At 50.6% G+C, this 14,051-nt stretch overlaps 3 long non-coding RNA genes across 3 annotated transcripts; all 3 read right to left on the bottom strand.

Moving 5' to 3' along the window:
• Nucleotides 1–870: 870 nt before the first annotated feature.
• On the bottom strand, nucleotides 871–1,968 carry LOC123376679. The gene is made up of 3 exons (XR_006581889.1): nucleotides 1,946–1,968; nucleotides 1,295–1,645; nucleotides 871–942 (listed from the first exon to the last, which is right to left on the bottom strand). It is a non-coding gene; the product is annotated as an uncharacterized LOC123376679 (long non-coding RNA).
• Nucleotides 1,969–9,063: 7,095 nt separating this feature from the next.
• On the bottom strand, nucleotides 9,064–10,758 carry LOC123376684. Its single transcript, XR_006581894.1, has 3 exons — nucleotides 10,564–10,758; nucleotides 9,407–10,265; nucleotides 9,064–9,091 (listed from the first exon to the last, which is right to left on the bottom strand). It is a non-coding gene; the product is annotated as an uncharacterized LOC123376684 (long non-coding RNA).
• A 309-nt stretch (nucleotides 10,759–11,067) lies between these two features.
• LOC123376683 lies at nucleotides 11,068–13,385 on the bottom strand. The gene is made up of 3 exons (XR_006581893.1): nucleotides 12,988–13,385; nucleotides 12,746–12,854; nucleotides 11,068–11,441 (listed from the first exon to the last, which is right to left on the bottom strand). It is a non-coding gene; the product is annotated as an uncharacterized LOC123376683 (long non-coding RNA).
• Nucleotides 13,386–14,051: the final 666 nt, after the last annotated feature.

Below are 14,051 nucleotides of genomic sequence, written 5' to 3'. Positions count from 1 at the left end.
TGACCCAACCATGTAAATGTCACAAAGTCTGGAAATGAACAGGTGAGGTGGGGGGCTCCTTTCAGACCCTCACTTCCACCTCATCCTTCCTCAAGTCCTTTTGCCCTGCCCAATTTACACCGCTCAACCAACCACAACTTTGACCCTTTGTTTTCTTGTGCACAAGAAAGACACCATCACACTGATGAGTGTTTAACTGTAGACATTCGGACAGCTCCCTCAGCTGTGTCCAAATTCCAGGCCTTGTGTCTCTTTGGAGACAGACAGAGGAGATTCCTAGGGCTACGTCCGGAGGGATTGATGTGGCTATCCTTTCTGAAATGTATTGATGTTCAGGTGTTGTAAGCACATGTGGTAGTATTCAGAGCCAGCACGTGGGTGCACCTAACCCTACTAACAGGACTGCGTCACAAGGAAGGGGGGTCTTTTCTGGTCAAGGTTAGGGAGCACAAAGTTATCTTCTTGGTGAGGTAGGAAGGTAAGTCTGGAAGGATGTCACTGAGAGATGGAGGATTGATCAGAAAGGAGACACTCAGCAGGATCCCTTCCTTACCTGTTCATTTCCAGATCTTTTCACATTGGGGACTTCCCCCCGCCCCCCGCACACACCGAGTTTAAAGGAGGAATATTTTACTAAAGAAAGCGTGACCGCCCTGTAATCAGGGTTCAGGCCCCTTTTCTCCTGTCTGCATTGGCCCTCTTAATGGCACCCAACAGTCACTCTGCAGAGCAGATTCTGGCCCCTCCCCAGCCACAGAGCCCCGTACCCAAGGAGGAAGCACACGGCCTATGAAAAAAACTACAGCAAGTACAGATGAGGAACAGCCAGTTATGCAGAAACCCGAGGACTATTCATGTCTCCTTAGAAGGATGTCCAGGCTTCTCAGATCCACTTCTGCATATTCTCCTCCGGCGAGGGCTCCTGGACGATTCCTCTTCAAACTAATAAAGCCAAGCAAGGACCATCATTACACAGAGCTCTATGAATGTCCTCATCCCTGCCTCCCTCTCCCATTCCATCTACATCCCCCGGACCCAATGAACAGAGACTGAGTCAACATCCACAGACACTGCTCCACTCTAGCGCCCACTATCCTGCATGATTTTCATCCCCTCTTACTTGTTCATAGCTCCCGAAACCAAACCTGTGGGGATGCACACCTAGCACTCCTGCCCCGTTCTATGAAGGGAGACGGCCCAAGGAGAGGCAAGGACAGAGAGACAGAGAAAGAGTGTTGGCCAACACACTAGAGGAGAGAGAGAGAGAAACACAGGAGAAAGGCAAGTAACTCACCATCTGGAGTCATCCTCCTGGATCCAACCTTCTCCTGCGGAGGGCACACTGCTTGTGAACAGAGCAATGACAAGCCCCTGAAAATGGGGACCTTGTCTCCCTTGTATCCCCAGCTAGTCAGGAAACTCTTCTGACAAACCAGCCCCAGCTAACAGGGTGTCTGTACGTGGAGTCAGATGGGCTGTTAACAGAACCCTCAGCAAAACAGACACTTCTCTCACTGACAGTGGCATCTGCTTGGCTCCCAAATGAATGGCTCTTGCCTGGCATGAACAATGCTCACAGGCTCGCTGCTCTCACTCACTTTCCATTGCATGAGGGCAGTAGACTCTGACGTGTGACTTATTTTTCCTTGGTATGAAACCCAGCAGAGGAGAGAAAAACAAACAAATTAGCATCTCCATCTGCAATGTCACGTAGTCTCTTCATCTCCCATATCCCACGGCTCCGCCATCAAACCATCTCCTATTACTACTTTACATCTGCAACTAGAAGGGATCCATTGTAACTGCACCCAAAATAGTCACTTTGCTCAGGAGACTCCTGTCCCTTCCCCAGCCTTAATACCACTGTGCTCTGTACCCAGCGAGGAAGCACAAGGCCTGTGAAGTAAACTACAGCGAGTACAGGTAAGGAATTGAAAGCACTGACCTCTTACTCACAGCCAGTTGTTCAGAATGCAGAAAGCTGAGGACTGTTCCTGTCTGGTTAGAACCATGTCCAAGCTGCTCAGATCCACCTCTGCCAGTTTCTCCTCCGGCTCGAGGTCCTGGACAATTCCTCTGGAAGTGCAGCTGCAAAAGCCAAGCATGCGCCATCTCTACACACAGCTCTAATGGTAGTTGAAACGTTGCCCTCAATCCTGCCTCCCTCTTCCACCCCATCTACATCAGCCCCACTTGAACAGAGACCGATTCAACACTGACAGTCACTGCTCCACTCTCGCACCCACTACCCCGCATGGTTTTCGTCCCCTCCTACTACTCCAGGGCTTTCAAGACCTAACCTGTGGAGATGCACACCTCGCAGGCCTGCTTGTGTCCTAAGAAGGGAGATGGCACAAGGAAAGGAAAGGACAGATTAAGAGAGCGTTGGCCAACACACTAGAGAGACAGAGAGCGAGAAAATGAGAAACACAGGAGGAAGGCAAGCAACTTGTCACCTGGAGTCATCCTCCTGGATCCAACCTTCCGCTGCAGAGGACACACCGGTACTGGCCAGAGGACTGAGCAGCCCCTGAAAATAGGGACCTTGTCTCCCTCGTAACCACAGCAGAGCCTTCACCTAACAAGACACTTATCTCACGGACAGTGGTCCTTGCTCCACTCCCAGCTGGATGGCTCTTCCCTGGCATCAACAATGCTTAGAATCTCCCAGCTCTCGCTCCCTTTCCATGGCATGTGCGGAGTGGACTCTGACTCTGCACTTGGTACTAAACCCAGCACTAGGGGAAAAAACCCATCAGTTAGCATCTCAGTCTGCAACGTGCATAGGTTCTTCTTCTCCCATCTACCACACCTCACGGCTCCGCCCTCAACCCTCCTCCCATTACAGCTTTAGCACTACAACTAAAATACTCACTCTGCACAGGAGACTTGTGCCTTTGCGTCGTCTGAATCCCACAGAGCACCGTGTCCAATGAGGAAATTCAGAGCCTCTGAACAAAACCGGAGCCAGTACCGATGAGGGATTCCAAGCACTGACCGCTTACTCACAGCCAGTTGTGCGGGAGGCAGAAATCTGAGGACCATTCATGTCTGCTTAGAAGGATGTCCAGGCTCCTCAGGTCTGCGTCTGCCACTTTCTCCTTCAGCTGCTGCTCCTGGACAATTCCTCTGCAAGCGCAGGAAATGAGCGAAGCAAGAGCCATCACTACACAAAATTCAATTGGTGCAGGTAATCTTGCCCTCATCCCTGCCTCCCTCTCCCATCCTATCTACATCAGGCCAACATGGAGAGACAGTCAACATGCACAGTCACCCCTCCACTCTAGCGCCCACTACGATGCATGATTTTCGTCCCCTCCTACTTGTTCATAGCTCCCGAGACCTAGCCTGCGGGGATGCACACGTAGCACTCCTGCCCATGCCCTATGAAGCGAGACAGCAAAGAGAGAGAGAGAGAGAGAGAGAGAGAGAGAGAGAGAGTGTGTGTGTGTGTTGGCCAACACAGAGTAGAGAAGACAGAGAGAGAAACAGAGGAGGAAGGCAAGCAACTCACCACCTGGAGTCATCCTCATGGATCTAACCTTCTCCTGCCGAGGACACACCGATCCTGGCCAGAGAAATCATCAGCCCCTGAAAATGGGACCGTGTCTCCCTCAAAACCACAGCTAGTCAGGAACCTTTTCTTACAAACCCACCCCACCTAACGGGGTGTTTCTACCTGTAGCCAGGTGGGCCGTGAGCAGAACCCTCAGCAAAACAGATACTTATCTCAGTGATAGTAGCAGCTGTTCTGCTCCCAGATGGAGGGCTCCTGCCTGGCACCAACAACGCTCGCAGTCTCGTCACTCTCACTCATAAGGGCAGCAGACTTTGACATGCGACGTCTTTTTGCTTGGTACTAAAACCAGGGGATAAAACAAGTAAGCTACCATCTCAGTCAGAAATGTCTTAGGCTCTTCTTTTCCCCTCTCACGCACAGCGGGGTTCCGCCCTCTACCCATTACACCTTTAGGACTAAAAGTACAAAGCACCTCTTACAACACCACCCAACAGAGTCACTCTGCACAGCAGACTCTGGCCCCTCCTCACCCTTAATCCCACAGAGCCCTGTACCCAACAAGAAACCACACGGTCAATGAAGAATACTACAGTGAGTACAGATGACTGAGTTCAAAGCACTGAGCCCTTACTCACAGCCAGTTATGCAGAAGGCAGAAACCTGAGGACTATTCTTGTTTCCTTAGCAGGATGTCCAGGCTGCTCAGGTCCACTTCTGACATTCTCATCCGGCTGGGGCTCCTGGACGATTCCTCTGCAAACTAATAAAGCCAAGCAAGAACTGTCACTACACAGAGCTCTATGAATGCCCTCATCCCTGCCTCCCTCTCCCATCTCATCTACATCAGCCCGACTCGATGAACAGAGACTGAGTCAACACTGATGGTCACCGCTCCACTCTAGCGCCCACTACCCTGCATGATTTTCATCCCCTCCTACTTCTTCATAGCTCCTGAGACCTAGCCTGTGGGGATGCACACCTAGCACTCCTGCCCGTGTCCTATGAAAGGAGACAGCACAAGGAGAGGCAAGGACAGAGACAGATTGTTGGCCAACACACTAGAGAAGAGAGGAAGAGAGAGAGAGAAAGGCAAGAAACTGATATGGGCCGTGAGCAGAACCCTCAGCAAAACAGACACTTATCTCACTGACAGTGGCGTCTGCTCGACCCCCACATTGACGGCTGTTGCCTGGCATGAACAATGCTCACAGGCTCGCTGCTCTCACTCACTTTCCATCGCATGAGGACAGTAGACTCTGATATGTGACTGCTGGGTTTAGTACCAAGGAAGAAGTAAAAGGAAGAAAAAAAAATATAATTACCATTTCCGTCTGCAATATCACGTAGTCTCTTCATTTCACATCTCCCGTATCCCACAGCTCTGCCCACAACCCATCTCCCATTACTACTTTACAGCTGCAACTAGAAGAGACCCATTTTAACTGCACCCAAAATAGTCACTTTGCTCAGGAGACTCTTGTCCCTTCCCCAGCCTTAATCCCAATGAGGAAGCACATGGCCTATGAAGGAAACAAGAGTGAGTACAGACAAGGAATTGAAAACACTGACTTCTTACTCATAGCCAGTTATCCAGAAGGCAGAAAGCTGAGGACTGTACATGTCTGCTTAGAAGGATGTCCAGGCAGTTCAGGTCCACTTCTGCCAGCTTCTTCTCCAGCTGAGACTCCTGGACAATTCCTCTGCAAACTAATAAAGGCAAGCAAGAACTATCACTACACCAGTGGTTCTCAACCTTTTGTACTGATGATCCCTTTTACATAGCAAGCTTCCGAGTGTGACCCTCCCCTTATAAATTAAAAACACTTTTTGTATATTCAACACCATTATAAATGCTGGAAGCAAGGTGATGTTTAGTATGGAGGATGACATTTCACAACCCCCCAAACAACAACCTTGCGGCCCCAACAGGACCTAAACCCCAGTTTGAGAACTCCTGCACTACATAGAGCCCAATTAAGGCCCTCTTCCCTGCGTCGCTTTCGATCTGTCTTAGCCCCACAACACCAACAGTCATCACTCCAGTCTCGCACCGACTGCCCTGCATGATTTTTGTCCCCTCCTACTTCTTTATGGCTCCCGAGACACAACCTGTGGGGGTGCACACCTAGCTCGCCTGCCGATATCCTAAGAAGGGAGACAGCACAAGGAAAGGAAAGGACAGATTGAGAAAGTGTTGGCCAACACACTAGAGAAGAGAGAGAGAGAAACACAAGAGAAAGGCAAGCAATTCACCACCTGGACTCATTCTCCTAGATGCAACCTTCTGCTGCGTAGGACACACTGCTCCTGGCCAGAAAACTGAGCAGCCCCTAAAAATGGGCATCTTCTCTCTCTCTCTCTCTCTCAAAACCACAGCTAGTCAGGAACCTTTTCTTACAAACACAGCCTCAGCAAACGGGGCATCCCTTTCAGGAGCAAGGTGGGCCGTGAGCAGAGCAATCACCAAAACAGACACTTATCTCATTGACAGTGATGACTGTTCCATTCCCAGTTGGACGGCTTTTTCAAGGCATCAATAATTCTCGCAGTCCCATCACTCTCGCTCGCTTTCCATCGCATGAGGGCAGTAGACTGACTTGTCACTTCTTTTCCCTTGGTACTAAATCCAGCGGAAAAACAAGTCAGTCACCATCTCAATTGGCAATGTTGGGTAGCCGCTTCTTTTCGCCTCTCCCACATGGTGGGGCTCTGCCCTGAACCCTCCTCCCATCACGCCTTTATGACTACAAGTAGAAAGCACCCCTTGCGACGACACCTGAAATAGTCACTCTGCACAGATGACTCTGGTCAGACACACCAAACCTGTGGGGAAAACACGTAGAAATTGTGCTTCTTTTTGCCTTGTAACTTATTGCTTCTTGTAGCTTTTTGCTTCCAGCAAGCACGGACAAGGAGGAGCAAAGGGGACGGCTAGTTGAGGTGCACAGCGGGCCCACCACAGTCCCAGACTGCACGCCAGGGGAGATCTAGTCATTGAGTGTTGGGGTTCTTAGGGATTGGCTTGTTTTGGCCTTGTTTTCAAATGGGTTTATCTTGATTTTTGGCTTATTGTCAAAGTCGGAGTGCTTATTTCCCCAGTGAAAGTTAGCAATTGTGACTCTGGTCCCTTCCCCAGCCTTAATCCCAAAGAGCCCCACACCCAACAAGGAAGCAAACAAAGTGTGAAGAAAATCACAGCAAGTACAGATGAGGAATTCCAAGCACTGACCACTTACCCACAGCCAGTTATGCACGAGGCAGAAAGCTGAGGACTGTTCATGTCTCCTTAGAAGAATGTCCAGGCTCCTCAGGCCCACGTCTGCCAATTTCTCCTCCGTCTGCTGCTCCTGGACAATTCCTCTACAAGTGCAGCAAATAAGCCAAGCAAGAGCACTCACTACAAAAAAATTCAATTGGTGCGTGAAATCTTGCCCTCATCCCTGCCTCCCACATCAGCCCCACTAGAGCAGAGACTCAATCAACACCCACAGTCACTGCTTCACTCTAGCGCCCACTACCCTGCATCACTTCGGTCCCCTACTTGTTCATAGCTCACAAGACCTAGCCTGTGGGGATGCACACCTAACACACCTGCCCGTGTCCTACGAAGGAAGACAGCACAAGAGGAGGCAAGGACAGAGAAAGAGTGAGAGACAGACAGACAGAGTGTGTGTTGGCCAACACATTAGAGGAGAGAGAGAGAAAAACGTGGGAGGGAGTCAAGAAACAACAGCTGGAGTCATCCCCCTGGATCTAATATGCTGCGGAGGACACACTGGTCCTGGCCAGAGACATGAGCAGCCCCTGAAAATGGGGCCATCGTCTCCTTGTAACCGCAACTAGTCAGGAACCTTTTCTTACAAATCCAGCCCCAGCTAACGGGGCGTCCCTACCAGGAGCAAGATGGGCCTTGAGCAGAGCGATCACCAAAGACGACACTTATCTCATTGAGAGTGGTGGCGGTTCCGCTCCCAGATGGACGCCTTCTGCGTCGCATCAACAACGCTTGCAGACTCATCGCTCTTGCTCTCTTTCCATTGCACGAGGGCAGTAGACTCTGGCCTGTGACTTCTTTTCTCTTGCTACTAAACCCAGCACAAGGGGGAAAACCAAATCAGTTACCCTTTCAGTCAGCAACTTTGGGTAGGCTCTTATTTTCCCCTCCCGCACACAGTGGGGCTCCGCCCTCAACCCTATTCCCATTACACCGGTAGGACTGCAAGTAGAAAGCACCCCTTGCAACGACACCCGAAATAGTCACTTTGCACAGCAGACTCTGGTCACACACACCAAATCTTAAGGGGGAAAATAAAACATACAAATCGGGCTTGTTTTTGGCCTGTAGCTTATTGCTCGTTGTAGCTTGCTGCTTCCGGCAAGCAGGGGCAAAGGGGGGAGAGAGTCAGGGGTGCACAGCGGACCCACCACAGTCCCAGACTGCACGCCAGGAGAGATCTAGTCATTGAGTGCTGGGGTTCTTAGGAATTGGCTTGTTTTGGCCTTATTTGAAATAGGATTAGCTTGATTTTTGGAATATTGTGAATTCAGGGTTCTTATCTACCCAGTGAAAGTTGGCAAGTATGACTCTGGTCTCTTCCCCAGCCTTAATCCCACAGTGCCCCATACCAAACAAGGAAGGAAACGGCCTATGAAGAAAATTACAGTGAGTACAGATGAGGAATTCCAAGCACTCACCGCTTACTCACACCCAGTTAGGCAGAAGGCAGAAACCTGAGGACTGTTGAGGTCTCCTTAGAAGGATGCCCAGGCTGCTCACATCCACTTCTGCATATTCTCGTCCGGTGAGGGCTCCTGGATGATTCCTCTGCAAACTAATAAAGTCAAGCAAATATAATCACTACACACAGCACTACTGGCGCATTTAATCTTGCCCTCATCCCTGCCTCCCTCTCCCATCCCATCTACATCCGCTCGACTCGATGAACAGAGACTGAGTCAACATCCACAGACACCGCTCCACTCTAGCGCCCAATACCCTGCATGATTTTCATCTCCTATTTGTTCATAGCTCCCGAGATCTAGCCTGTGGGGATGCACACCTAGCACGCCTATCCGTGTCCTATGAAGGGAGACAGCACAAGAAGAAGCAAGGACAGAGACAGAGTGAGAGAGAGACAGACAGACAGACAGTGTGTGTTGGCCAACACATTAGAGGAGAGAGAGAGAGTAAAAAACACAGGAGGGAGTCAAGAAACTCATGAGCTGGAGTCATCCCCCTGGATCCAACCTTCTGCTGCAGAGGACACACCCCTCCTGGCCAAAGAAATTACCAGCCCCTGAAAATGGGGACCTTGTCTCCTTCATAACCACTAGTTAGGAACCTTTTCTTACAAACCCAGACCTTGCTAATGGGCGTCCCTACCAGGAGCTGAGCTGTGAGCAGAGCAATCACCAAACCAGACACTTATCTCAGTGACAGTGGCCTCTGCTCGGCTCCCAGATGGACGGCTTTTGCCTGGCATGAACAATGCTCACAGGCTTGCTGCTCTCACTCACTGTCCATCGCATGAGGGCAGTAGACTCCGGTGTGTGACTTCTTTTTCCTTGGTACTAAACCCAGCAGAGGGGAGAAAAGCAAAAAAAGAAAATAGCATCTCCGTCTGCAATGTCATGTAGTCTCTTCATTTTACAGCTCCTGTATCCCACGGTTCTGCCCTCAACCCATCTCCCATCACTACTTTACACCTGCAACTAGAAGGGACCCATTATAACTGCACCCAAAATAGTCCCTTTGCTCAGGAGACTCTTGGCCCTTCCCCCACCTTAATGCCAAAGAGCCTCATGCCCAACGAGGAAGTACATGGCATGTGAAGAAAAGTACAGCAAGAACAGATGAGGAATTCAAAGCACCGACAGCTAACTCACAGCCAGTTATGCGGGAAGCAGAAAGCCGAGGACTGTTCGTGTCTGCTTAGAAAGATGTTCAGTTTCCTCATGTCCACATCTGCCAACCTCTCCTCCGGCTACGGCTCCTGGGAAATTCCTCTGGAAATGGATCTGCAAAAGCCAAGCATGAGCCATCACTGCACACATCTCTACTGATGCTTGAAATCTTGCCCTCATCCCTGCCTCCGTCTTCCTGCCCATCTACATCTGCCCCACTTGATGAACAGAGACCAAGTTAACACTGACAGTCACCCCTCCACTCCCGCACCCGCTATCTTGCACAATTTTCGTCCCCTCCTACTTCATCATGGCCCCCGAGACCCACCCTGTGGGGATGCACACCGAGCACACGTGCTCGTGTCGTACGAAGGGAGACAGCACAAGGAAAAGCAAGGAAAGAAAGAGAAAGGGTGTGTGTTGGCCAACATACTGGAGAAGAGAGAGAGAGAAAAAAAAACAGGAGGAAGGCAAGCAACTCGCCACCTGGAATCAACCTCCTGGATCCAACTTTTTCTGCAGAGGACACAGCGCTTGTGAACAAAGAAATGAGCAGCCCCTGAAAATGGGGACCTTGTCTCCTTCAGAACCACACCTAGTCAGGAATATTTTGTTACAAACCCAGTCCCAGCTAATGGGCCATTTGTATCTGGATTCAGGTGGGCAGTGAGCAGAGCAATCACCAAAACAGATACTTATCTCATTGACAGTGGCGGCTGCTCCGCTCCCAGCTGGATGGCTCTTGCCTGGCATCCAAAATGCTTGCAATTTCGTCGCTCTCACTCACTTTCCGTAACATGAGGTGAGCCGACGCTGACCCTCCACTTCTTTTCTCTTGGTCCTGAACCCAGCACAAGGGGGTGGAGGAGAAACAAATGAGTTAGCATCTCAGTTGGCAACATCACATAAGTTCTTCTCCCATTTACCGCACCCCAGACCTCCACCCATAACCCTTCTTCCGTTACACCTTCAGGACCACAGCTAGAAAGCAGCCTGTTGCACCTACACTCAAAATAGCCACTCTGCACAGGAGACTTGTGCCTTTCCCTCCTCTTAACCCCACAGAGCCATGTACCCGACCAGGAACAAAACTGGAGCGACAACAGATGAGGAATTCGAAGCTCCAACTGCTTACTCACAGCCAGTTATGTGGAAGGCAGAAATCTGAGGACTGTTAATCTGTGCTTAGAAGGATGTCCAGGCTGCCCAGGTCCGCGTCTGCTAGTTTCTCCTGCTGCTGCTCCCCGATGATTTGCTGCACTTGCAGAGAAATAAGCCAAGCAAGAGCCATCACTACACAAAATACAATTGATGCGTGAAATCTTGCCCTCATCCCTGCCTCCCTCTCCCATCCCATCCACATCAGCCCCATTAGAGCAGAGACTCAGTCAACACCCACAGTCACCGCTCCACTCTAGCGCCCACTGCCCTGCATCATTTCGGTCCCCTGCTTGTTCATAGCTCACAAGACCTAGCCCGTGGGGATGCACAACTAACACACCTGCCCGTGTCCTACGAAGGGAGACAGCACAAGGAGAGGCAAGGACAGAGAAAGAGAGAGAGAGAGAGACAGACTGTGTGTTGGCCAACACATTAGAGGAGAGAGAGAGAGAGAGAGAGAGAGAAATATGTGGGATGGAGTCAAGAAACTCAACAGCTGGAGTCATCCTCCTCAATCCAACCTTCTGCTGCGTAGGACACACTGTTTGTGGACAGAGAAAAGACCAGCCCCTGAAAATGGGGACCTTGTCTCCCTCGTAACCACAGCAGGTCAGGCATCTTTTCCTACAAACCGAGCCCCAGCTAATGACAAGTCTCAGCCTGGAGGCAGGTGGGCCGTTACCGGAGTCCTCCCCAAACCAGACACTTATCTCACTGATGGTGATGGCTGCTCCACTCCCAGATCGACGGCATCGCCATAGCCTGGCATGGACAACGCTTGTGGTCTCCCGGCTCTTGGTGCTTTCCATCTCACAACGGGGGTGGGCTCTTACCTTTCACTTCTTTCTCCGTGGTACTAAGCACAACAGAAGAGGGAAAAACAGAAGTTATCGGAATCTGCAGTGTTGTGTAGGTGGTTGTTCTCCCATCTCCCATGGAGCTATAAAGGTGTAATGGAGTCATGAAGAATCCCCTAGCTACCACCTGAGCTGGAACAAGAGCTGTACCAGGGAAAGAATTGTGCCCAAGCCTGGATGGGGTCCAGTCTGAGGAAAAAACTTACTGAAGCATCTCTGAGGGTGAGATTATCTGTGTTCAGTTTGATTAGACATAGATTTGCGCTTTTTAATTCGCTTGGTGACTCACTTTGTTCTGTCTGTTACTATTTGGAACCACTTAAATCCTACTTTCCGTATTGATAAAATCACTTTTTACTTGTTAATTAACCCAGAGTTAACCTGGAGGGGGGGCAAACAACTGTGCATCTCTCTCTATCAGTGTTCTAGAGGATGAGCAATTTATGAGTTTACTCCGTATAAGCTTTATGCAGGGTAAAACGGATTTATTTGTGTGTGTGTACACCATTGGGAGTTGGGCATCTGAGTGCTAAAGACAAGCACACTTCTGTGAGCTGTTTTCAGGTAAACCTGCAGCTTTGGGGCAAGTAATTCAGACCCTGGGTCTATGTTGGAGCAGATGGGAGTATCTGGCTCAGCAAGAGAGGGTGCTAGAGTCCTGAGCTAGCAGGGAAAGCAGGGGCAGAGGTAGACTTGGCACACCGGTTGGCAGCTCCCAGGGGGGTGTCTGTGATCCAACCCATCACAGGGGCCGTCACTGCCCAAATTTCTATTGGTGTGTGAGATGCCGCCCTCCCTCTCCCACCCACCGTACATCAGCCCCACTTGATGAACAGAGTCAGAGTCAACTCCCATAGTCACCCCCACCACTACCAATGGAGGATCTAGTACCCATCATGCTTCTCTTCCCCCTCCCAATGCCCCAGTGGGGTGCAGGCTCTCCAGCCCTAGACTGTGAGCATCCACGATTGCCCATGTTCTATGCAAGGAGACAAGGAGAGAGCGCGCACATGTTGGCCAACATATGAGAGCAGAGATACACGTACAGGAAGGAGGCAAACTTAGCACCTGTAGTCACCTTCCTGGCTCTCCACAAAGAGTTATCGCACTTTGGGAAGACTCCATAGCACCTGACAATTCCTTGAGAGGGCACAAAGGATTCCCCCGAGCTTATCGTGCCCCCGTGAGATGCTGAGACCTTTCCTCAGGGGCCCTCCCCATACTCACAAATACTCTCCACTGACAAGAGTATTTGCAGCCCTCCCTCAATACTGAACTTCAGCAAGTTTCCATTTGCTCTTACTCTGCAGATCACTGTCCGGCTTCCATCCGGGATGGGCTCCGGGTGGCTGCTCCTTCTTTGGTCTCTGCCACAGGTTGGCCGATCTCTCATCTGACCAATCTCAGTACAACTGAAAAGAGAAAGAGACAACACTTGTAAGCTAGGTCACCACTTGAGCATGGAAGAAAAACGGAGACACACGTCACTGGCTGCTGCTCCCTCCTTTATTCTTCTTCAGCTAACCCAGGGCCTAAAATACTCACCACTCCTAAGGAGCTACAGCCCTCCAGGAAAGGGACAATCCCAGACCACTGCTAGCCACAGGGAGAGCTGGACCTTCCCATGGATAGGAGAAGCATCTCTCTGCTCTCCACGAGGCACCTCACTGTGCAGATACTGGATAGAGAAATATCATTTCACAAAAACACGCACCTGCTCCTCCAACATTACAAGAGAGCTCCTAGGCTCCACTGCAAAGCGAAACAGCTAGATCGTGCAGGTCTGCTGCCTGCAGATGCTCCGCTGCCCTCCGCAAGAACAGCAAACCACCTATGGAAGAGCCATCACTGCCAAAAACACTATAGGTGCACAAGACCTTCCAGTACCTGCCTCCACTACCCTGCATGATTTTCATCCCCTCCTACTTCTTCATGGCTCCCGAGACCTAGCCTGTGGGGATGCACACCTAGCTCTCCTGCCCGTGTCCTATGAAGGGAGACAGCACAAGGAGAGGCCAGGACAGAGACAGAGACAGAGAAAGAGACCGAGAGTGAGTGTGTGTGTTGGCCAACACAGTAGAGAAGAGAGTGAGGGGAACATGGGTGGAAGGCAAGCAACTCAGCACCTGGACTCATCCTGCTGGACCTAACCTTCTGCTGCGTAGGATACACCGGTCCTGGCCAGAGACATGAGCAGCCCCTGAAAATGGTGACCTTGTCTCCCTTATAACCGCAGCTAGTCAGGAACCTTTTCATACAAACCCACCCCCAGCTAATGGGGTTTCCCTACCTGGATGCAAGCGAGCCGTGAGCAGATCCCTCACCAAACCAGTCACTTATCTCACTGACAGTAGCAGCTGTTCTGATCCCAGTTGGACGGCTTTTTCGTGGCATCAACAATGCTCACAATCTCGTCCCTCTCGCTCGCTTTCCATCGCATGAGGGCAGTAGAGTCTGACATGTGACTTCTTTTTCCTCAGCACTAAACCCAGCACAGGGGAGAAGAACAAAGTAAATTGGCATCTCTGTCTGCAATGTCAAGTAGTTTCTTCATTTCACAGCTCCTGTGTCCCATGGCTCCACCCTCAACTACTTTACACCTGGAACTA

This window comes from Mauremys mutica, chromosome 8 (assembly GCF_020497125.1).
Source record: "Mauremys mutica isolate MM-2020 ecotype Southern chromosome 8, ASM2049712v1, whole genome shotgun sequence".
Classification (NCBI taxonomy): Eukaryota; Metazoa; Chordata; order Testudines; family Geoemydidae; genus Mauremys; species Mauremys mutica.
This window is presented reverse-complemented; position numbering and strand designations above follow the sequence as displayed.